The sequence below is a fragment of the Orcinus orca genome, chromosome 2 (assembly GCF_937001465.1).
Source record: "Orcinus orca chromosome 2, mOrcOrc1.1, whole genome shotgun sequence".
NCBI lineage: Eukaryota > Metazoa > Chordata > Mammalia > Artiodactyla > Delphinidae > Orcinus > Orcinus orca.
In genome coordinates this window covers 54447791-54470326 of record NC_064560.1, presented here as the reverse complement: position 1 = coordinate 54470326, position 22536 = coordinate 54447791, and the positions used below count along the sequence as shown (strand labels likewise).

The window sequence follows — 22536 nt, the reverse complement described above, 5'->3', positions numbered from 1 at the left end:
AGGTACGAGGCACACGAAAGCAGGCGTCGGCCGGGCAGTGCCCGCAGCCGCGGGTCCGAGCTGACGATGCTGCGGGTGCCGGATCTTTGTGCGCTCCGCTCCCGGCTCCCGCGTGCCCGCACGTACGTAGCTTTCACGTGTGTGTTGATATGAAGTGCATGTGTGGATATGTAAGAATATGCTCAAATTTGGGGAGAGGCGCGGAGCACAGGACGGCGGGAAGGTGGGTGTGGGCGTGCACGGCGGGCCGGGCCGGGAGGGAGCCCGCGCCGAGCCCGAGCCCGCAGCGCGGCCGGCCGGCGGGCCACATAATAAAGCCCGGGGGCGGCGGGCAGGCGGCGGTGAGGAGGCCGGGCCGGCGAGCGGCCGCCCCGCTCAGCCCGCCATGTGAGCGGCGCCGCGGCCTCGCAGGACGCAAACTTTCCCGGCGGCGGCGGCGCCTCAACTCCGCGCCCGGCCACGGCCCGCCGCTCGGCGAGGAGACACCGTAAGTGCGGCGGCGGGGCCTCAGCGCTCCCCTCGCCGGGTGCTTGCGAGTTTCTGTGGTGGAGGCTTGTAAACATGGCGCCCCTGAGGCGCGGAGCCGGAGCGGGCAGGCCGGGTCCGCGGAGCCGGGGAGCCAGGGAGGAGGCCGGGCCCGTGGAGCCGGAGGTGGGGAGGTCGGGGAGCCGGGGCGGGCGGCAGGGAGGCCGGGTCCGCGTAATCGGAGGCGGGGAGGCCGGGGAGCCGGCGCGGGCGGCAGGGATGCCGGGCCCGCGGTGGCTGGGAGGCCGGGAGACCGCAGCCCCCCCGCTCTTCGCCGGCCCTGGCCCGGAGGAGGAGGCGGCGCGGGCGGCGGGCCGGGCGCGGAGGGGGAGGGCCGGGCGCGGCGGCGGCGGCGAGGACCGTCCGGAGCATAATGGTGGGAGACGCTCGGCCTCGGTGGCGGGGCGGGGGCGGGGGCGCGGGCGGGGTGTCCGAGGCGGGGTGTTTGTGGAGCTCGGGCCCGGCTGCAGCTTCTCGGGCCGCGGGCGTGACCGCTGCTCGCCCCCTGCAAACAGCGCCGAGTGAACGGCGGAGCTTTGTTTGCGTCGGGCAGGGGCCTGTTGGTCTGCGGGGGTTCGGCTGCGCACCCCGCCTTCGGCCGGCCGGGGAAGGGCGGCCCTGCAGGAGGAGGAGGCCCCGCAGGAGCAGGACGGCGCGGGGCCTTCACGGGCCGCGAAGCCGGGGAGTCGCGTGAGCGCCGCCCGCCGGGCCGGTCCTCCCCGCGCGCCCAGGCCTCGGGGCCAGCGGTTCGGCTCGGGGTCCGCCGGGACGCGGCCCTGTGAGTTTGGGGGCGGGTGGGGGGCGGGCGTCTGCCTTGACGGCTAGTTGTTGGGAGCGAAGGCCGCGGCTGGGCAGGGTGGTCCCCAAGGGCCCAGGCGAGGCCTGGTCCCCGGGGCTGGTAACGGGCGGCAGCGAGGCCTCCGCCTCCTCTGCAGATCCTCCCGGGCCCCCAGGACCGCCTAAGTGTCCGCCACCCATCCCGCCGGGCGTCCGGAGGGGAGCTAAGCTGGGGCGCAGCAGCCGGCCTGGGACCCCCAACTTCCGCGTGGACTGTCCCCTTACGCTTTTCTGGCCCAGCGCTGGAGGCGCTCACGGTGTGTCCGTGGTGCTCGGTGTTATGTACGGTGGGGGTGTGATACCCAGTGTGTCCGTGGTGGTCGGTGTTACATACCGTGTGGTCATGGTGCTTGGTGTGTCCGTGGCGCCTGGTGTTATATGCTGTGTGTCGGTGTTGCCCAGTGTGCACCTGGTATGTGGTGGGGCATGATTCCTAGTGTGTCCATGCTGCCTGGTGTGTCCGTGGTCCCGAATGTGTGCCTGGTGTTGTATACTGTGGGAGCATGCATGATACCCGTTGTGTTTCTGGTGCTCGGTGTGCACCTGGCACTTGGTGTTATACATGGTGGGGATATCATACCTGGTGTGGGCATGGTTCCTGGTGTCACATATGGTGTGTGCATGGTACCTAGTTTGTCTATGGTGCCTGGTGTTATATACGGGTCCACATGGTTCCCGGTGTGGGCATGTCATACCCGGTGTTACATACTGTGTGTTCATGGTGCTTCGTGTGCGCTTGTGGGGTGTGTACATAGTATCCGGGGTCTTGTGAACTCAAAGCAGGTACCCTGTTGAGGGATGGGTGCCTGAAGGTTGGAGGGGCCCGCTTGGGTCAGATTTTTAGAGGCCCACAGGGCTTACTGAGGTTTAGGTCCTGGGTCCTCTGGTCTGCCTCACCCAGGTGTTCTGCATCCTACAGTAAGCGGTGTCCTGTGGAAACGAGACTGCTTAAAAATAATTTAGTCTGTTTAAGAGCATAAAGTAAAACGTTTTTCTTTTAAACCGAGAAATGTAGTGGTTGTACCTTAGTAATTATGGGATGCATAACCTTTTCAGGCTTTTGGGTCATTGATTCTAATTAATGGTTTGAAGTTAGCAGAGAGATAGTCTTCGTTGTCCTTTAAAAGTTTGAGTGCTTTCTGGTAAGCAGGGTCACCTTTGTGACTTTTCTGAATTCTAACTTGAACAAGCAGGAGATAAAATATGAATTTTGTACAGGCATGTTATTTTCTTTGTCTTTAGCGTTGATTAGTCATTATTTTGGTGGACTCTTCTTTATAAGATGGCCAAGTTAGAGAATCAGAGGTCAGAAAATATGGTCTGTGATTATGACATAATCAATAAAATATTTTTCTTGCTTAACTCCATGCATGATTGACAGAGGATCTCTATTGTGGTACTTTTTCCCTGTAGATGTTGTTCATATGTTTCCCCTTAGATGTTGTTCATATGAAAATGGAATCTCCCTTTTACATTTTGTAATTGGGCAGTTTATTTTTTCAGTTACCTGTTGCAAGGTGGTTAAATAAACATATGTAAGTGCTCCCAGCTTTACAAAGAAAGATCAATTAAAATGTTAAAATTATCTCCTTAGTTCGTATGCATTATTCTTAGGATATCATTACGTTGATACTTTGAGTGTATGGCATCTTGCATGTTTCCGTGAATTGACCTGTGTTTTTTTGAACTCTCACCTTTTTGTAACAGTATCCACTTTTCCTTTAAGGGTTGTTCAGGTAGTGTATAACAGAGACATTCATACCCTTTGGCATACCTAAATTGAGACACTGATTGAAGCTAATTAAGAATTGTAACATTTGTAATAAAGTATCAAATACTGTCCTACTGTTGCTTAAAGCCCTAAACCTCTGGTATCAGATTTTGTGTACCTACCCCTACCATCCTTCAATTGAATTCTCCATAGAAAAAATTTAAGCCAAGAGGCTGTATCTGGAAAAAAGGAGAAAATGTTAAGGAGAAGAGTCTGACTTAAAGAAAAAAAAAAAGTTTCACTGTTTGAAAACCTTAACTTGGACTTAACGTTGAATTTTTTACAGGTTGATTAGATTTTTGTAATTTGATTGGAGGTAGTATAGCAACATGAGTTTGAGGCCAGGTGACTTGGGTCTGAATCTCACCTCTGTCATTACTAGCAGAGTGATCTTGGGCAAATTATTTAAACTTGCCATGCCTGGTCTCAATTTACCCATCTGAAAAACAAGGAGTTTAATTGCTATCTGTATCTCTTACCTGAAGACTTTCAGTTACTTTGTTTCAGTGGCATTGTCAACATTTCAAAACAATAGTAAATCTGCTTTCGTACAGTGATTCTGTGAAGATCAATAGTGGTCTGAAGGTCCTCCGTATCATCAGTGGTCTGTCTTCCTTTGGTCTTGATTTTTGAAATGTTTTTGTATCCACAAGTTTATAACATAAATGAGTACCATGATGAAAATAGGCATCATATATTGTATGTTTACCAAGTGTCAGCCATTGTGCAAAGTTCTTTACATACACTATCCCACTTCTAAAAATCATACACATGATCATCTTAAAAGCATAGCGGTCTTCCTTTTAATTGTGTAAGGTCCCACCTCCTTGTAGCACACCCACACCCCTCAACACACATACATACTCTCTATAATAAGAAGTGAGTGAACTATCAGTAGTAGTTTTTTGAGAGAATATGATCCATATAACATACAGGCTTGAGAATCTGTGTGATAAGAGGTGAAATGATAGAAATGAACATAATGGAAGGGAGATACAAATTGAAATCTAAATACCCAGCAGTATGATGTAATATCTCACATGTAGTATCTTAAACATATGTGCTGCCTTAAGGAAAGATCTTTGTGTGTGTGTGTGTGCCTAATACTGATTTTCCGCTTAGAAAATTCTTGGAAAGCTATTTACAGGCATACCTCAGAGATACCATGGGTTCTGCTCCAGACCACCGCAGTAAAGGAGATATCACAATAAAGCAAGTCATGTGAGTTTTTTGGTTTCCCAATGCATATACAAGTTATATATACACTATACTGTAGTCTGTTAAGTGTGCAGTAGCATTATGTCCAAAAACCAGTGTACATACCTTAATTAAAAAATACTTTATTGCTAAAAAATGCTAACCAACATCTGAGCCTTTAGTGAGCTTTAGTAGTCACATCAAAGATCACTGATTACAGATCACCATAACAAATACAGTAATAATGAAAAAACTTAAAATGTTGCAAGAATTACCAAAATGTGACACAGAAACACAAAGTGAGCCAATGCTGTTGGAAAAATGGCACCAGTAGACTTGCTCAATGCAGGGTTGCCACAAACCTTCAGTTTGTGAAAACAGTATTTGTGAAGGCCTGTAAGGTGAAGTGCAATAAAATGAGGTATGCCTGTAGTGTGTATTGTGAAAATGCTGTACAATATTTGATATCAAATTACTTACAAATGCAAATAAACAGTATGCAAAATTTAAAAAATATTTATTTGGAAATTAAGAAAATATTTGTAGAGACCATTATGTATTTAGTAGGGAAATTTAGCAAATTGTTAGGCTTAGGTATTCAACTCAATTTTACAAATCTAATTTATGTTCAACTAGTAAATATTTAGACATTTTTCATTGTATTTTGGGGGTTTGTTTTCTATTCATCAATACATAATGGCTAATCATTTGCCTAACTTCATGTGAAATTAAAGAAATAGACAAAGAGATTAATAGAAATGACAAAGGTAATGGAATACTGTCATATCAGCATTTTTTTTTTTTTTTTTTTTTTGCGGTGTGCGGGCCTCTCACTGTTGTGGCCTCTCCCATTGCGGAGCACAGGCTCCGGACGTGCAGGCTCAGCGGCCATGGCTCACGGGCCCAGCCGCTCTGCGGCATGTGGGATCTTCCTGGACCGGGGCACGAACCCGTGTCCCCTGCATTGGCAGGCGGATTCTCAACCACTGCACCACCAGGGAAGCCTCCACTTGAGGATTTTTAAAAACAACTTTGTTATGATTAGTAATTCTTTTTTTTTGTTCTCCTGATACTATCTAAGCATTTAAATGAAAGATAGTCCCACTTAAAATCTTTAATATTTTTTCCTAATTTGACCTGCTTGTGTGCTAAGTAAACTTAAAATAGAATTTAAAGAAGGAAGACTCTTCCTTCCTATCCAAGCATTTATCGTATAAACAAAAGAAAGATATATACAAATAGTTAGAAATGGATTTGTTTTGAGAGCTTGTTACTTAATACCAACTTTCACAATTGGGATTTAAAATGCTATATTTTAAAAATGAGGAAGATACTGTGGTGTATTACAAGATAATCTGTCATAAATACATTGTACTTTGATTATGTACACACATTATGTCCCTTTAGAAGTCTTTGTAAGCAGTTTTTAGAAAGCTGTTTTTCATTGTAAAGGTATTGCTTGTGGCAGCACCATTGTTTGTAAAGGAAGGTGTCATTGAGCACCTACTATCCTAGGCATTTTACATACTCCTTTTAGTTCTCACAGTAGCATAATGAGGGAAGTATTTATTATAGTATGATTATATGATAAATTACAATATTATACAGCACAGTTATAAGTATTACATAACTTATAATAGACCCTAGTGCCTGGGGTCACACAGAACACATGATCAAAGGGGTATTTGAATTCACGTCTATGATTAGCAAACCTATACTCCATTAAAAAAAAATTATTTATTTATTTATTTACTTCCTCCTTCCCTTCTTTCCTTCCTTGGGTCTTCGTTGCTGCGCTGGGCTTTCTCTCATTGCGGCGAGCGTGGGCTGCTCTTTGTTGTAGTGTGCGGGCTTCTCATTGCGGTGGCTTCTCTTTGTTGCAGAGCACGGACTCTACGTGTGAGGACTTCAGTAGTTGTGGCACGCGGGCTCATTAGTTGTGGCTTGCAGGTTCTAGAGCGCAGGCTCAGTAGTTGTGGCGCGTGGGCTTAGTTGCTCCATGGCATGTGGGATCTTCCGGGACCAGGTTTCGAACCTGTGTCCCCTGCATTGGCAGGCGGATTCTTAAGCACTGTGCCACCAGGGAAGTACCCCTATACTGCACTTGGCTGCTCTTGTCTCCCTAAAACTCACCAACTTCTTGGATCTTTGTACTCATACACTGTCACCTTACAAGTATACATTTATGTCTGCAAAAGTATGGAATAGTAAAGGAACGTGAAACTATGCTCACTCTTCTTTCAAAAGTAGGAGATGGAAAGAAAATATTAGAAACCTCCTGGTAATCAGAACATCCCATACATAAAATTCTGGTTAATTCCAGTTTCACTGGTAACGACAGCTTGTAACCTAAGAACAAGCATAAATAATTGGCTCATTTTCCTGCTGTAACTATTAGCAACTCACATTATGAAGATAACTTGCCACAGGGTGTGTGGGGGGAAACTTACAATCATTATTTTAATACTTATGTATAGGAGAGAAATGTTTGAAAATATTTGAAATTAACTTTACCACTAAAGTTTTTGTGCTGCATCAGAAGGGGCAGTCATTGTCTTGAGGAATCTTTTAGTATTCCCTCTGTTGGATAAGTTCACTTTGGATTGAAATAGCTAATTTCTTGAAAGTTACTCTAAGTGCTGAGGCTTCAGGAGTCAGTAGGTGTTTATTGTCTAAAATAAAATAGTGTGAAGCATATGGTGAAGTGAGACATAGATCAACTGAGTTGTAGCATGCCCAGGTTCAGATTGTGTTGATGCTCATCAGCGGGGATATTACATAAGGTTTTCTCATATTTAATAGTTATAGAAAGATTTTTTTAAAAAAGTCTTTTAATAAAGGCTAAAGTATCTCAGCTTGAAAGCTATTATGAACGCTTTATTTTTTTTGTAGATTCTTGATTTATCTGCTTGTTGATTGCTTTTCTGTCTCAAAACTGTATCTGAAAAATGCTGTTAGGGAGATCAAGTTCTTAATTTTCAGCTGAGTTTTGACATGGAGGCCATCTCAAATTAGTATTGAATATAAATACTTAAGCTGGCCAGTACTTGTGGTAGGAACAAGTGAGATTGATTTATTTGGGCTTGCCATTGATACCATATTTACAAGGTTTTGGAGCATTTTATTTACTATTAGAGATGTTATCTTTTTAAATTGTAGAGGATATAAAGTTTAAAGTGGTTTATTTTTCTACAGCACTTATAATTTAACATTTCTTTTATGTTTAAAAATGCCACACTTAGTGTAATGTCAAAACACCTGATCATTTATTTTGAAATAACATATTTTCTTATTCTGCACATATATTTTCTACACATACAGTTCTGAAGAAGCCTCTCGATTGTGATGAGTGTTCGTGTTAGATTGTTTTAGTTAAGAAACTTACACTTGAGTAATTTGAAAGTTAAATTTTATTTTCTTATGATTATTAAAATAAACCTAGCTTTAGTCTCATTTATTTCCGAGTGAATTAAAAGTTGAACAACCACCAATCCAGTTTAAAGTTAGACTTTCTCTTGATTCATTTGCGTATTTTAAACAAATGCTAACCAAAAAGATACTGTTGTAAGCCTTGAAATAGTACTTGCATCTTATTCTTTTAAATAAATTCTTTGGGATTTTGGATGACACATGGGAAGCTCTTGATGGTACACTGGTTCTCAGTCATGACTGAGCATCTGAATTACTTTTTTTTTTTTTTTTTTTTGCGGTACGCAGGCCTCTCACTGTTGTGGCCTCTCCCGTTGCGGAGCACAGGCTACGATGCGCAGGCTCAGCGGCCATGGCTCACGGGCCCAGCCGCTCCGCGGCATGTAGGATCTTCCTGGACCGGGGCACGAACCTGCGTCCCCTGCATTGGCAGGTGGACTCTCAACCACTGTGCCACTAGGGAAGTCCTACTTTTTTTTCTTAACAAAAGCATTAAGTCAGAATCTCTGGGGATGGGTCTGGGCTCTATTTTAAAGTTCCAGTTGGGATTTTTTTCTTTTTTTTCTTTTTGTGATACGCGGGCCTCTCACTGTTGTGGCCTCTCCCGTTGCGGAGCACAGGCTCCGGATGCGCAGGCTCAGCGGCCATGGCTCACGGGCCCAGCCGCGCCGCGGCATGTGGGATCTTCCCGGACCGGGGCATGAGCCCGTGTCCCCTGCATCGGCAGGCGGACTCTCAACCACTGCGCCACCTGGGAAGCCCAGTTGGGATTGTTTTTAACTTTTAAAGTTACAAATTTTTATTTCTTTAAGTAGGCCAAGTATATGTGACGACTTCTAGAAAGTTCTTTTTGTAATGGTTTATAGAAAATGATGTACTCTACAACCTTCAGCTCTCTGTCTCAGAAATTATTTTTCAGGAATCTTATTCTTGAAGTTTCCTACACAGGATAATCAAAATAGCCTGAAAAATAAATATATCCCAGGAGAAAACCTCAAGTCTTTTCAGGTTCCTCAGAAATGCTCTGGTATTGTTACTCTGCTGATGGTCAGGGAAGGTGGATAGCAAAGGTGGGGTTGGTTGGTGTTTCCTAATGGTCCTGCATTGTGTCTGAGGCAAATGATATCCGGGGGTAGGCTGCCACCCAGTTCAGTGTCTCTGAGATTTCCTGTAGTTTGAGCAGCGGCCAAGTGTTCCTGCAGGTTGTGGAGTAAGCTTGTGACCCTGACAGGCATCAGAAGCACTTGGATGTCTTTCCCTGGGCGATTATGCCAGCCATGGTGAAGTTGTGCCTGCAGGTGATAGTGGGGCCATCTGAGGAGGTTTTCCTGGCACTGCTGTTTAGCAACCTGGGTATCCTTGGCTTTTGTCTGGATTTTAGGTGATCCTTGATATTCCTACAGATTGTGGGTGTCATTTCCACTTACAGGTTGTTCCCCAGAGATAGGGCCAGAGCAGGAGCAGATTCATTGTCTAAGCTGAGTACCAGAAGATTCTGAGGGAAGAAGCCTGTGAGCTATGAGATTCACTGTCCCTCCAGTCACTGATGGCCAGTATCTGTGTTCTCTCCTGTTCTTGCACTTCTCCCTCAGCATGCTGAGGCTTCCCAGTGGTCTTCCTGAGGACCTGTGGAGAGCCTGAGAATTTGCACGGGTTTCTCTTCCTTCCTCTCTAGTGCAGAATCCATCAGTCTTTGGAAGTCAGGGCTTTAGAGGAGGAGTGGCCTGGAGAAGCCTCATTTGACCTGGTGCTGACTGTTGGTCTTCAAGTTCTGAGCAGGTCGTTCACTCTTCCAGCCGGATGCCATAGCCTCCTCTGCAGGCCGTGTCCCATTGGCATCAGTCCTCTCGCTTTTGTCTATTTTAAAGTGTGTTAAGTCAGATTGTCTTAAATAAACATAAATTTCTCAGTTTTAGATTACCAGATATGTTCAAGAATTGGTTGCTCTTGTCAGAACTGCATTTTAACATAGAATATTCCTATAAAATTGGACCTTGCAGAATAGAGTGGAAAATGTTAGATGGGTATACTATTACAAATTATTTTATATACTCTTTGTTCCTAAGTAGAGGTACTATTTCATAGAATGATTCTAAATATTATAATAATAGGGAGGGAAGAGGATCTGACATCTGATTCATAGGGAAAGTAATTGACTAAAAAATTTGAATTCTACCAAATGAAATGCTGAGCTGAAAACTGGTCACTGCAGTCTGCTCTGTCTCCTCAACTCAGGGAGACCACAGGCTCTGTTCCTGTTTTCTTTCCCTGCACTGTGGCCTGAAATCTGCTAACAGGCAGTATTCAGAGACAATTATAAACCTCTCCTCATTCATTTTCCTTCTCCCAGAGCTTATGATCCTGTCATCAGGATATTTTGGAGTCTGTTCTTAGTCTAATTTTCTAGTCTTATCTCCTGTTCCCCTAAGTAAAACTTTTACTTCAGCCAATTATGTTTATTCTTTCAATAAGTGTTTTCTTTAATGCACAAGTAGTACTTTTATATTAATAATACTTTATAACTTTTGCTCAGGTATCCTCCTTTCCCCTCTGCATTCTGCCCCCAGTGCTGAAGTTAGCTTAAAATTTAATTTAAAATTTGTTGGCATTTGAGATCTCTATCAAGTTTCATCTTCTCCATCTTATTGCTATCCCACAGTGATCTGTCCCCTTACAGCATTTAAAGTTTGCCTCAACTAGTTCTTATTCTGTTGCCTTTTATAATCATCTTATATTTATCTTACCTTCCTATAATTATCTTATTTTCCCAGTTCCTTGACCTGAGAACACTAACTTAAAATTTCTTTATAATACCTAGTACAGTGCTGTACATATAGTAGGTCACATAGTGCATGTAGGTAGACAAAAGAATGCCCCTTTATCTTTTCAGTGCCTACAATGTATAGACAAAACCTGAATTCTGGATGAATTTACCCTAAAACCTGCATGCTGGTAGAGGGAAACTACGGAGCTCATGACACTGTATGTAGGTTCTTGGAAACCAACATACATGGTCATCTGGGCTCTCAGGCTTTCTCTGGTCAGTTCACCGTCCACTTTTCAGTAATGACTTACTAAACTTTCTTCACTTTCCTCACACCTCTCTACCCCCCATTACTCTTGTAGAGGAGTTTAGCCTCTTTTCAGAGAAGGAAGGCTTCCTGTGGGAAGTAAGTAACTTGCTTTACTACAGATCTGCAGACATGCCTGCCCTCACATCTCCTTCTGTCATTCTCTTCACCTGTGTCTCTGTAGATCATCCCTTCTGAAACCTCTTACCTATCTCATTTGCATTCCCTTCTATACTTGCTCTCTTCGATTTTCATTTAGATATACTCTGACATCATCTCACCATTACAAAACAAACAAAACAAAAACAACAAAAATCTTTTCAGAACTCCACATCCACTGCTCTGGTTTTCTTTTCTCCCCTATATAATCTTTCTCCTTTCTGAACACTCATCCAAAGAATCATCTTTCTTTTTGTTTCTGTACTTCTTCCCAGTCCAGCTTCTACATTATCAGACGACTGAAGCTGTTCCAGGGAGGTGCTGTGACTGCCAAGTTGCTGAGTCCACCTGAGCCTTTCAGCCCTCCATTCTACTTGACTTTCAGCAGCCGAGAGGCACAGTTGACCATTCCCTTCTTGAAACACTTTTTTTTTTTGTAACGCCACACTCTTTTGCTTTTCTTTAGAACCTTTGGCTGCTGCTTGTTTACCAGCTGCTCTTCTACCGCCTAGAATGAAACATGAGGTGCCCCCCACTCTGCCCTAGGACTCCTTTCTTTCTTCACTACCTGCCTCCCTCCAGAGTCTCATCCCGACTCATGGTTTCACTTACCACCAACATGGGAATAATTATTATATCAGCTAAGGTGCTTTTAGCTGGAACTTACAGAAGAACTTGACTCAAACTGGCTAATGCAAACTTATTCTCTCATCTAACTGGAAGTCCAGAGAGAGGAAAGACTCCAGGTGACACAAGCAACGGCTCAAAGGACCATCTTTCCTTTGTCCAGCCCTCAGCATCAGCTTTATTCTCAGGCTAGTTCCCCTCAGGGCGGCAAGAAGGCTGCATCAGTTTTGGGCATCATATTAAGACCTAATGATATTTAGAGGGAGAAGAGGCCTTTTTTTAGGGCTAGGAATTGGTCCTAAAAGTAGCCCTAGCACACTTCTCCCTCATTGAGTCACATAGCACTTGCTGGACTTGATGTCAGCTGATAAGGAAGATGGAATTACCATGATTGGTGCAGGCTAAATAGCTGCTGGGAGTCTAATCACTGTCTTCTGCTGAGAATTCTTCAGTGGCTTCCCTTGCCCTTAGGTTAAAGTTTCAAATCCTTTATGAAAGGGTTGGCATATGAAACTCCATGTAATCCGGTCCCTGTGTACTGTGCCGCCTGTGGTTATGGCCATGGCCATTTTTAATGCTTATGAGATGGGATTATTTCAGAAAACAATATGCCTTCATAAACCACAACTAATAATTATTTTCTTTTTTAAAGTTTCCTGGAGACTCACTCTCCTCCCGCTCCTTCCCACTGTTTGCTCCTTGGCCTCAAAATTCTTAACACAATGTCTGTCCTAGGCAGTCATTACTATCTATTAGAAATGTGAAATGAGACCAGACTTTTTTTTTTTTTTTTTTTTTGGTACACGGGGCTCTCACTGTCGTGGCCTCTCCCGTTGCGGAGCACAGGCTCCGGACGCGCAGGCTCAGCGGCCATGGCTTACAGGCCCAGCCGCTCCGCGGCATGTGGGATCTTCCCGGGCCAGGGCACGAACCCGTGTCCCCTGCATCGGCAGACAGACTCTCAACCACTGTGCCACCAGGGAAGACTTTTTTGACAGTACTTGTCAAGATGATGGGAAACATGTTTTACCCTAATTAAAACTCAAAGTACTTTAGAAACAGACATTGTATTAAAATAAGTATTTGGCAACTTAGCTATAGGAAGTGCTGGATTTATTTGCAGACATCAATGTCTGCTATTGCTATTTATTTGCAGACATCAATGTCTGCTGTACACATTTCAGTGTGTAAGATAATTATAAGATTTCAGATTTTCTTGCATAAATAATACTTTATACACTGTCAAAGATATTATAAGCTTTGTGATGTTTATTATAACAGTTCAATAAGACAGTATGAACAACAAGACAGGAATGTGTGTTCCCCAGTCCTACCCAGAGGCCATTGCAGCCTAAATGCCCGCTGTTCTGGATGTTTGACATTAGTGCAGGAGGAGTGCCACATGTTCTCACCCGTCCTGTGTATTTACTTTAATCTAGAAAGTGGTTATGTAATTTCTAAGTTCTTTATTCTTTTGCTCTTTCATTATGGTAAAGTAGATGTAGTTAAGTGGGATATGCTCCTTTGTTGCAGTAAAATATCCTTGTATGGACTGCCAAATAATTGAGGGTTTAAACAGTTATCGATGATTCTCATGCATTCAGAATCCAAATAATGGAAAAGTTCAGTTGCAAACTTCGGTCTCATTTCATTAATTAAAGAGATGGTAATTGTAAAGGTAAATGTATTAGGAAAAAAGAGAGGTCAGTACAGACTGAGAAAGCACCTAGACCTTGTCTGTATAAGTGTGTTGTGATTATTAATGTGCGTGAAATATAAGCCGTTATTTGAGTTGTCTACCTTTTAAATTCATTCAGATGTTTATTGAGCAAGACATGTTTCTTTTAGTATAAACTGTTTGCATTGGATAAAACTGACTCATTTTATGTTGTCTCTCTTTGACCTTGAATATGTTCAGCATGGTGCTAATATGTGCTCTAATTCATATTCCATCAGTTGTGAAGTACAGAATTGCTATTTGTCACTTTCTTCAGATTTCACATTTACCATTATACAGTCTCCAAATTATGAGAGACTCCTCTTGAAAAACATTTTTTGAGAGATGAAGCATTCTGGTTAACTTAGCATGGGCTGGTAATAAATGAATGGCTAATTTAAAATAATTTTTAATACAAACATTATACGCCCTATTTCATAGATATCTAAGTTCCTATAAGACAGTAATTGGGTCAGTTTAAAAGCCTTATTAGGAAACGTTATGAGCTGATTATAGGGGCACAGTAATCCCTGTTCTACCATGCTGGTATTTATCCAGAGTTGGCTATCTCTAACTGGAACCATCATAAAAACCTTCAGTTTTCTTCATCTCCCTACTTAAAATGGTTTTCAGGATGTTTATAATGTTATAAAAATGGTATTCTCAAAACATTTAAAAAGTAAAGATCACATTTTGTTATAATTTCAATTTTTGTTATTCACTGTAGTTATGTTCTGTAAGGTCACCACAAACACTGAATCAGCCAATACTGACCCTTTACCCCAGGGGAAATGCAGGGTTCAGTACCTGCAAGCCTCTGGCCACAAATTTTTCTAAACCAAAATTTCCAATGAATAGGTTCATTTGCCAACATCCTGGTTAAAAAAACAAAAAAAAACAACTCAGTGTCCAAACATGTTCTCCTACAGAGCACTTTTCCTGTAGAGGATTTGCCTGCAAATTTCATTTTTCACATAATATCACCTTTTGAAACCTGCAGGCCAGCTCTAGCTGAGGAGGGTTTAGCATTTTCCTGAACCCTGACGTGATTGTGAATTTCTGTGGCTTTCAGCCTCAGGACAGCGCTGCCCGCTGCACTTTTTATGGATCCAGGAACTTGGCAGCTTTCCTGTCTTCTCTGTAGACAGGTTCCTAGTTCTGGACGTTAGGATGGTTGAGTCTTTAGGAAGCACCTTAACTGGGCCTGAGCTGCGCTCACCAGACACACCAGGTGCATCCCAGCCTTTGAGGCCCAGGAGCCAGGACACACCTCAGCACTGTGGGGGCCATTTTAAACAGCAAAAACACCAACTTAAAAAGCACAACAACTCCAGGCACATGGCCTACATAGAGTTGGAAAAGGACACTGCTTGACGGAGCTGGAACATGAGGGCAAAGCATTGCCCTGTCCCACCTCGGCTGGCGTGTGTGCCTGTCTGCCAGTAACTACCAGAAGGCCATGAGTGTTGACTCGGGGTCACAGATTTAGCAAGTAGGTGAATTCACAATGTGGAATCCACGAATAATGACAACTGACTATAGATGCACTACTAAAGTTCTGTGTCAGGGTTTTTATGATGATTTTCATTTTTGTATGTTTTATTTCATTTTATAAAACAATAAATATTGTGCTGAAATTTCACGGCTACAAATGAAATATAAGAAAATTCCTCTTAGTTTTGAATTCTATTAATTGGACTTCTTTTTCCCTGTAATTTTATCTCTTTTTACAAGCTAGGTAGGGCTTAGTATATACTAGGCCCTTGGTAAATTGGGCTTTGAAAGAAGGATTAGGATTTTTTTTTCCAGAAAACATTTTATATGATTAAACAAATTAAATGTACTTCAGAGAAATTGAGATTTTATGGGGGAAAAATGTACATTGTTTTGGTATGTATTTTTTAAATATTGAGTAAAGTGGTTGATACCAGGGGCGAAAACTGTAAAGGGAAAGATTGGCAAGTTTGATTACATAAAAACTTAAAACTGAAAAAAACTCATTATAAACAAAGAAGGAAACTGGGACAATATCGGCAACATAAATGATAACCCAAAGCATAGTATTCATCAGGTGTTCATAAAGAATTTTGAAGAATCATTAATAAAATGCCAAACCATATAATAGGAGATAGAGAACACAGAACTTTTCTAAAGAAGAGCTACAAATGTTAAAAAACAAAACAAAAAACTTGAAAGATGTTTGGCCTCAATGGCAATTTTAAGAAAAACAAAATAGGATACAATTTTTGCACTTTTGGTTTTGGTGAAAATTAAAACGAGATCAAAAAATCTAAAAAGGCTAACTAATAATCCATAATAATTATGACCTAAAAGCACACACTTTAGTCAGAGGAGAGCATCTACCGTCTTCCACCATGACCGAGGTCCTCCCTGGGAGACCATCTGTCATGAGGGTGTTTATCTGATATTTTGGTGGACAACACATTTAAAACAGTTAAAAAAGGAACAAGGAATCCTTTGAGAAATGCATACTAAGAAGAGGTTACTGTGCCACTGAGTGTGAACACTGAGGGAGAAGGTAGAAAATTACAAAAATCAAGCACGTGAATGCAAAAAGCACGCCTGTTTGGTTTGCAGCAGTCAGTTTGCCCCCTAGGGGATATTTGGCAATGTCTGGAGACATTTTTGGAAGTCAAGCCTTGGGGGATACTCTTGGCATTTGATGGGTAGAGGCCAGGAATGCTGCTAACACCTTACGATGTACAGGACAGCTCCACAACGGTCATCTGGCCCACAGTAGCCCTGAGGTGGAGAAGCCTGGTGTAGGGGCAGGCAGGTCCTGTGTACCTCAGGGGCGTGTTGATGTACTGCTGCAGGTGATGCTGACCCTGGGTTGTTAAGAAAATGTGTGTTTGTTATATACAGCACGCCGGTTAAACAGGTGTGGACATTTCTAATACGTGTATGTTAGATTTCCAATCACATTGTTTAAAGAAATTTTTAATGCATTAAAAAATCATTTACTTGGAAGATCTTTATATCTTATTTTTAAGGATAAACTAGGCATTACTGTATTTAGTGTTTTAACTACATGAGTTACATCACTGTTACTTACTGGAAAATCTTTTTATCTTTTCATGTGATTGCTTTCTTTGTAAAAATTAATTAGGCTGCGCTGGCTCTGTGTTGTGGCACGTGGATCTTTGTTGCGGCATGTAGGATCTTTAGTTGAGGCATGCGGGATCTAGTTACCTGACCAGGGATCAAACCCAGGCCCCTTGCATTGGGAGCACAGAGTCTTAACCACTGGATCACCAGGCAAGTCCCCTTCACGTGATTACTTTCTCAACATAAATATGCTAATCACAAATATGATACATGCTTTAGCTTAAAGGCCCTTAAAGTTAAAATAGTTCTCTAACCTTTAGATAATGTGAAAACCATGTATTTGGAAGTATACTGGTGGATTATATTCATTTGGGAGGTAGCATATTTGTGAAATGGTGAATTTCTCATTGTTTGGTCTGAGTTTTCATAATTTTCCAGGATATGGTTCAGAGTACTTATTTAGTAAAAGCACAAAATAATTTGAGTCAAATTAAAAATTCAAAAAATACCTTTATATTACTCACTATTTTAGGTTATGTAGGCACAGATCTTTTCATTGGTACTGGGGAGTCAGTGGTATGTAATCTATCATTTCTTTGATATTTTTTGCTGGTAGGGGGAGGAGGATATAAAGGCTCAAGTTTGTTTTTTTAACTGAATTTTATAACTTACACTTAATCATTGTTTTTGTTATTAAGGATAAATTACTATGGACAGTAATGAATATTTGGTACCTTTGTCTTGGGAATTTGAGGAAAATAATTTAGATTTAAAATATATGGCAAGATGTTAATTGTTGAAGCATAAGAGTTTCATATAATTCTACTTTTGTGTGTACTTGAAATTTTCCATAATAGTTCTTTTAAACATCTAGTAACAGTGAAAGCAGACAGGAGCTACTCCCTAGTGGGAAGGGAGCTGGTCTCAGGGAGGGAAGGGGAGACACATTTAAAAATAAATGATCATGGTTTGAAATTTCCTTTTAAGTTGAAAACTTTTAATAGAAGCTATAAAATAATCCTCTCATGACTCCTCACATCAACAAAATGACATGTCTGTTGGCTTTGGTGACTGTTTTGAAGTGCACAATTCTGTTGTTTCTAGCACATTCTCAAGGATGTGGAGCCACTACCACTATGTAATTCCAGACAGTTTTCACACCCCAAAAAGAAACTTCGAATCCATTAGTACACTTCCCATTTCCCCTCCCTCGACCCAGGCAACCACTCATCTGCTTACTGACTCCATGGATTGGCCTGTTCTGAGTATTTCATATCAGTGGAGTCATACAACATGTAGTCTTTTGTGTCTAGCTTCCTCACTTAAAATGATGTTTTCAAGGTTCATCCATGTTGTAGCATGTGTCAGTGCTTCATTCCTTTTTATGGCTCAGTAGTACTCCATTGCAGGAATAATATTCCATTGGATATACCACATTTTGTTTATCCATTCATCAATTAATGGATATGTGGGTTGTTTTCACTTTTTGGCATTTATGAATGATGCTGCTATGAATATACATGCACAAAGTTTTGTTGGACGTAGGTTTTTTAAATTGAGGTATAATTGACATATAACATGTAAATTTAAGGTGTATGTGTTGATTTGATACATATATATTGCCCTATGATTACTGCCGTAGAGTTAGTTAACACTTCCATCACATAACGTATCATTTCTTTTTTGTGGTGAGAACATTTAAGATCTAGTTTCTTACAACTTTCAAGTGTATAATACAGTATTGTTAACTATAATCACAATGCTGTGCATTAGATCCCCAGAATTTATCTTCTAACTGCAAGTTTCTGTCCTTTGACGAACATGTCCCTAATTTTCTTGGGCCATATGCCTAGTAGAATTGCTGGGTCATATGGCAACAATTTTTCTCCCTTCTTTTGAGGAGCTGCCAAACAATTTTCTAAAGTACCTGTACCATTTTACATTCCCACTAGTGATGTATGAGGATACCAATTCCTCTATATCTTTGTCAGCACTTGTCTAGTTTCTCAGTATAGCCATCCAATGAGTGTGAACTAGTATCTCATGGTTTTGACTTGCATTTCCCTAATGACTAATGATCTGGGCATCTTTTCATGTGCTTATTGGCCATTTATATATCTTCTTTGGAGAAATGTCTGTTTAAATCCTTTTCCCATGTTTAAACTGGATTGTTTGTCTTTAGTCTGAGAGGTGAGAAATGGTATGTTAAAATGTAGTGTTAAATTACTCTTCTCTAATTATGAGGCAAATTAAGCATCTTTCCATAAGTTTATGGGCCTTTTGTATTTTTCTGTTTTCTGCCTGTCGACATCTTTTGTCCATTTTTTTCTGTTGGGTTTTTGAGCTTTTTCTGAAAGTTGAGGTTATTTACATATTAGTGATATGTAATTTATGACATAAGTGCAAATATTTTTTATACCTTTACCTATTCAGTTTGTCATGTATATTTTTACATTGGTTTTGCAGTATTTTGGCCATGCAAAGGGCCATAATTGTGTTCATTTGCTTACTTGTTTTTAGATTTTTGTTTTTTGTTGTTATTGGTCATGGTAGTTGAATTTCAACCTTTCCCTTATTTTTTTAATTGAACTGTAGTTGATTTACAATATTGTATTAGTTTCAGGTGTATAGCAAAGTGATTCAGTTTTTTATATATATATATATATATATATATATATATATACTTTCAGGTTATTTTCCATTATAGATACTGAATATACTCCCCTGTGCTATACAGTAAATCCTTGTTGCTTATCTATTTTATGTATAGTAGTTGGTATGTGTCAATCCCATACTCCTAATTTGTCTCACTCCCCCTCCCTATCCCATTCTCCTGTTGTTTTGCTTCTGGATTTTGAAACACAGGAATGTTTTTTTTTCAACTCTCGGTTTTAAAGAAATTTATCTATGCTTTCTTCTAGTACTTGGCTGGTTTCATTATTTTTATGTGTAGACTTTTGAAACATTAGGAATTCTAGTGTATAGGTGGAAAAATCCAGCTGTCCTAATGTTATTTATTAAAAATCCTTCTTTTCACCACTGATTTGAGCTGTTTCCTTTATCATATATTTCTGTAAACATTTGGGGCTAAATGTGAACTTTCTATTTTGTTCCAGTAGTTTCTGTCTTCTTATGTGCCCAGTACCTGACTATGTTAATTGTATATAATTGGTTATGTATTAATCCCTGGTAGGGCTAGCTCTTCCTCATTGTTTTTCTTTCTTAGAAATTCTTGCATATTCTTCCAAATGAAGTTTTACAGAACACTTTTCTAGCTCCAAAGGAAATGGAGTTTTAGAGTGTTTTAAGTGAAATTGCATTAACTTACAAATTAACATAGGAAGAATCAGCATCTTTATGATATGAGTCTTTCTGTCCAAGAAATGGTATATCTTTCCATTCATTCAGTTATATATCTGTGTTTTTCTGGAGGACTTTATAATTTTTACCATACTGGTTTTCATATATCTTAAGTTTATGAGTAGATATTTCATTTTCTTTTATATTTTATTATTGTAAATAGGATATATTCTTATATTATTTCTTCTAACTCTTTATTGTACATTATATAAAGGCATTGATTTCTGCATGTTAATTTTCTATCCTGTTTTACTAAATTTCCTTATTTGTATTTTTGCATTCATTCTTCATATTTTTCTGGATGCATAATCATATTATCTGCAAGTAGAGGTAGTTATTCCTCTTTATTCCAATTTCTGTTACTCTGATTTCTTTCTGTTGTGTAATTGCATTGGTAGATACCTCAAATGCAATAGTAAATAAGAATGAAGGGCTCCCCTGGTGGCACAGTGATTGAGAATCCGCCTGCCAATGCTGGGGACATGGGTTCGAGCCCTGGTCCGGGGAGATCCCGCATGCCACGGAGCAACTAAGCCTGTGTGCCACAACTACTGAGCCTGTGCTCTAGAGCCTGCGAGGCACAACTACTAAGTCTGTGTGCCACAACTACTGAGCCCGTGTGCCACGACTACTGAAGCCTGTGCGCCTAGAGCCCGTGCTCCGCAACAAGAGAAGCCACTGCACTTGAAAAACCTGTGCACAGCAATGAAGAGTAGCCCATGCTCACTGCAACTGGAGAAAGCCCGCATGCAGCAACAAAGACCCAATGCAGCCAAAAATAAATAAAATAAATAAATTTAAAAATTAATAAAGTAAATAAATAAGAATGCATATAGTGAAGAGCCTTAACTTGTTCTTTACTTCAGCAGAAAATTATCTAATATTTCTCCATTAAGTAAAACGCTGGCTTTGTGGCCAGTATGTGTTTATTAAAGAAGTATCCCTCAGTTCTTAAGTTCTTGAGCTGCTTTTTATTTTAAACATGAGTGGATGTTAAATCTTGTAAGGTACTTTTTTAGTACTTACAGAGGTGATCATATTCTTCTTAGCTCTTCTAATATTTTTAATTGTGTTAGTGTATTTCCTAATATTGAACCATCATTGCATTTCTAGAATAATGCATTTATTTTAATGTGCTGTTTGATTGTTTGCCAAAGTTTTATTTAAGATTTCTGCAAGGATATCTATAAACTTACATGTATTATTTGTTGTTTATAGCATAAACTTGTGTGTTTATTGACTGTAAGATAATTGCTCCGTTTCAGTCTTACTCCCTGAGATGACATCTTGATGCCTCTCATGCTCTCCCTAATATGGGACTGGATTCTCTCTGGGTCTGCTGTAGAGCTTTTGGTCCAGGAGTTCCCTTTGCTTCCTTTCTGTGCTCAGTCCTGTTTCCTGGACAATGTGGGATCTCCTTTTCTTATGATTAATCTATTGATATTAGTAACTTCCTGAGAAAGAGTGCATAGGATGTAGATTTTGGGGTTACCTGCATGTTTGAAAATCTCTATTCAACCTTCACTAGTTGAACATTTGAATAGGAATTTAGGTTGAAAATAATTTTTCCTTCAAATCTACAAGGCACTTGCCCATTACTGCCCAGCTTCCACATTGCTGTTGAGCAATTTGATACATCTTGGTTTGTGACCACTCCCCATTGTAGTGGAAGCCTGGAGCTCTTCTTTTTCTTTCTTGTATTTGACATTCTAAGTTGATGTGCTTTGGGCCTCCTGCCATTCATGTGTTGGGCACTTGATGGACTCTTTCCATCTGTAAATGCCTATTTTCAGTGCTAAGTACTTGAGTTATTTCTTGGATAATTTTCTCCCCTCCAACTTCTTTTCCTGAAACTCTTGTTATTCAGATATTGTATCACATGAAGTTTTTTCCTCTAGTCTCGATCGTGCGTTTCTCGTCTTTTGGTTCTACTTTATTGGATATCGCCTCAACTTTATTTTCTACTCCTTTAACTGAATTTGTTATGCATCCTATTTAAAAATTTCGTGAATATTCCTGTTTATATTACCCTATTTATGGTTTCATAAATACAGTTCCTTTTCCTGCTCTTCAATGATATTAATTATGTATATTTGGAAACTCTTTACTGTTCCTTCATTTTCTATTTTGAGTTGTTCCCCTCTTCCCCACCAGGCCCCAAGCTCTTCTCTTTGCTTGATATACCTCTTTTCTCTCTTTTATTAAGAAGTGATTCTCCAATGTCTGGTGATCCTTGGCTGTAGGTTTATATTTAAGGGTGAGATGCTAGAAAGCTAGTTGAAAATTCTGTGTATGGGCTTTACTGTAGGGATGTCAGGTGGCTAGATAGCTGTTTCTTTAGGTTCCCTCAGATGTTAATGTTTAAAGGCCCTTGCTCTGGGATAATTTTATTTTTCCAGAAAGGTCTCACTTGGCCTGAGTCTGGAGTTTGGCAGTTGAAAGGGCTTGCCAGCTATTCACAATTCATTATGTAGCTTTTTACTTAACTCTTTGTTTTTAGTCTGTATCTTGCCACTACTATTCTGTCATGCTAGGTTCAGTCTCTCTGGTTTAGCTTATTCATAGCCTGTATTCCTGTTTCCTCAGGGATGAGGATGGGTAGCTGTTTGACAACCTGATGTTTATTCAACATCCCAAATTATCCCTGTACCTGCTGCATTCTATTCCCAAATCTTTCTGGAGTTCTAGGCAAGGGGCTTGCTTTTCATAACTATTTCCCTATGTAAATTTAATCTTCCTCTGGCCAGAAACTTACAATTCCTATATTCATTGTC

The 22536-nt window shown here is 40.9% G+C and overlaps 1 protein-coding gene across 24 annotated transcripts in view; it reads left to right on the top strand.

Annotated features, from left to right (window-relative positions):
- Positions 1-22536, top strand: part of ZMYND11 (zinc finger MYND-type containing 11) — a 137112-nt gene continuing 114576 nt past the window's right edge. For 12 of the 24 annotated variants that reach the window (XM_049705692.1, XM_033403062.2, XM_049705683.1 and 9 more), the window contains exon 1: positions 235-487. The gene's annotated coding sequence lies outside the window, so the exon portion shown is untranslated. The other 12 variants (XM_004278372.3, XM_004278371.3, XM_033403058.2 and 9 more) reach the window with 9 other exon arrangements.